Source organism: Halichoerus grypus, chromosome 8, assembly GCF_964656455.1.
Source record: "Halichoerus grypus chromosome 8, mHalGry1.hap1.1, whole genome shotgun sequence".
Lineage (NCBI taxonomy): Eukaryota > Metazoa > Chordata > Mammalia > Carnivora > Phocidae > Halichoerus > Halichoerus grypus.
The window spans coordinates 87881214-87883768 of NC_135719.1; the positions used below are offsets into that span (position 1 = coordinate 87881214).

The following is a 2555-nucleotide window of genomic DNA, read 5'->3' on the forward strand; positions in this document are numbered from 1 at the left end:
GATTGAAATTTGGATTCATACAAAGGATTGAAGAGTCCTGATGATGGTAAAAAGTGGAGACAGATTTTTTCAAAGTTTTTCTCTAGAATTTTTAAAAGATTATTAGTTGTCTAAAGCATAAGTAATAACTATGTATTATGAGGTTAATGACATATATAGAGGCAAAAAATAAATCAATAGCACAAAGGATAGAACAGTGGAAATGAAACTATACTGTTAGAAATTATATTATTTGGTTGAGGTCTACCCCAATGGGGCTTTTTCTGTAGACCTATATGGTTGGAAACACCTCATAGAGTGTATGTGTGGGTTCCTTTATTCACACAACTGTGTGTTAGATCTGTGGGAAAGAACTACAAGATATCTATCTGCTAAAACTCTGTGAAAGACCTAATAGTTAAATTTTTTAAATCTTAGGTACTGGCATATCCCAACCATCTGCACAGTTCTAGGGTGTGAGAGTTTAGGAATGAATAGGATTTGGATTCATTCACATTTAGAGGGTATTTGAAATGGAGAACCAGGCAGATCCATCTACTCTGACCCTAAACGTGGTCCTGAAGTAGAGAAACTGAATCCCAAAGATTACAGGACCGACAGTGACAACTGTGGATTGAATAAAAGTTCTTTTTAAAAGGGCGATTTTGAAGAACATGATTCTGACTTTGGAGGACCTACAGTGACTGGCAGTGGAAGGAATCACATATAAGATTCCTGAAATAAAAATTTATTGACTTTTGGGTGCCTGGGTGGTTCAGTCAGTTGAGTGTCTGACTCTTGATTTCAGTTCAGGTCATGATCTCAGGGTCCTGAGATCGAGCCCCATGTTGGGCTCCCTGCTGAGCAGGGAGTCTGCTTGAGAATTTTCTCTCTCTCTCTCGCACTCGCTCGCTCTCGCACTCGCTCGCTCTCGCACTCGCTCGCTCTCGCACTCTAAAATAAATACCTAATTCTTTTTTAAAAAAATTTATTGAGTTTAAAAAAAGATATATTGTTTGAAGGTTAAGTGTGAAAACTTTAAAAAAGTATATTGTGAATCCAAAGCAAAAACTTAAAGAAAAATACATTAAATTAGTAAGCCAATAATAGAGACAAATGAATTTAAAATACCTAATAAATTTGAAAGAACACAGGAAAAGAGAATAAAAGCAAAGAAGAGATGGTTAAGTGGAAAACAACTAGCAAGATGGTAGATGTAAATCCAACCACAACAATGATTACATAAGATAAAAATAATCTAAAACAATTAAAAGGTAGAGATTGTCAGGTTGAAAGAAAAAGCCATCCACAAGGATGTTGCTTTAAATATAAAGATACAGATATATAATAACAATGTCCACAATAGCCAAACTGTGGAAGAAGCCAAGATGCCCTTCAACGGATGAATGGATAAAGAAGATGTGGTCCATATATACAATGGAATATTACTCAGCCATCAGAAAGGATGAACACCCACCATTTGTATCAATATGGATGGAACTGTAGGGGATTGTGCTAAGTGAAATAATTAAAGCAGAGAAAGACAATTATCATATGGCTTCACTTATATGTGGAACATAAGTAATAATGCAGAGGACATTAGGGGAAGGGAAAATTGAAGGGGGTGAAATCAGAGGGGGAGATGAACCATGAGAGACTATGGACTCTGGGAAAAAAATCTGAGGGTTTCAGAGGGGAGGGGGGTGGAGGGATGGGGTAACTCAGTGATGGGCAATAAGGAGGACATGTGATGTGATGAGCACTGGGTGTTATATGCAACTAATGAATCACTGAACATTATATCAAAAACAAACAAAAAGAATGGAAAAATATTTACTATGTGAACACTAGTCAAAAAGAAGCTAGAGAGATTATATTAATGTCAAACAAAGTTAACTTCAGAGTATTTCCAAGGTAAAGAGAAGCATTTATCTATGCATAAATGGGCCAATTCATCAAGAAGACCAGACAACCCTAAATATCTTTGCACCTAATAACAGAGCAAGTTATCTAAGGGACAACTGATAGAACTAAAAGGAAAAACAGACAAATACACAACTATATATGGAGACTTCAGTGTTCTTCTCTTAGGATTTGATACAAGTACCAAACAAATCAGCGATGATATAGATGACTTGAGCAGCACCTTCAACTAACTTGACCTAATTGATATGAATAGATTACTCCACCCAGAAGTAGTAGAATAAGGATTTTTTCAAGGGAGCACCAAACATTCATCAAGATAGACCATATAATGGGCCATAAAACAAATCTTAACAAATTTAAAAGGACTGAAATCATGCAAGTATGCTCTCTGAACCTATCAGTCTTAATAATTAACATTTCTATATTAAAAACCTGGAAAAGAAGAGCAAGTTTTATTATAATAAGCAGAAAGACAACAAATGATAAAGAATAGTAAAATGAAATAGAGAAGAGAAAAATACAGAACATACATGAAAGTAAAAGCTAGTTCTTTAAAAATTTCAATAAAATGTATAAACTGTTAGCCACACTGATCTAGAAGAAGGAAGACACAACTTATCAATATTGAGAATGACAGAAAAGTCACTACA

At 35.0% G+C, this 2555-nt stretch overlaps 1 non-coding gene across 1 annotated transcript; it reads left to right on the top strand.

The window, feature by feature from the left end:
• The first annotated feature begins 235 nt into the window (after nucleotides 1–235).
• Nucleotides 236–366, top strand: LOC118536406 (small nucleolar RNA SNORA18). Its single transcript, XR_004917672.1, has one exon. It is a non-coding gene; the product is annotated as a small nucleolar RNA SNORA18 (small nucleolar RNA).
• Nucleotides 367–2555: the final 2189 nt, after the last annotated feature.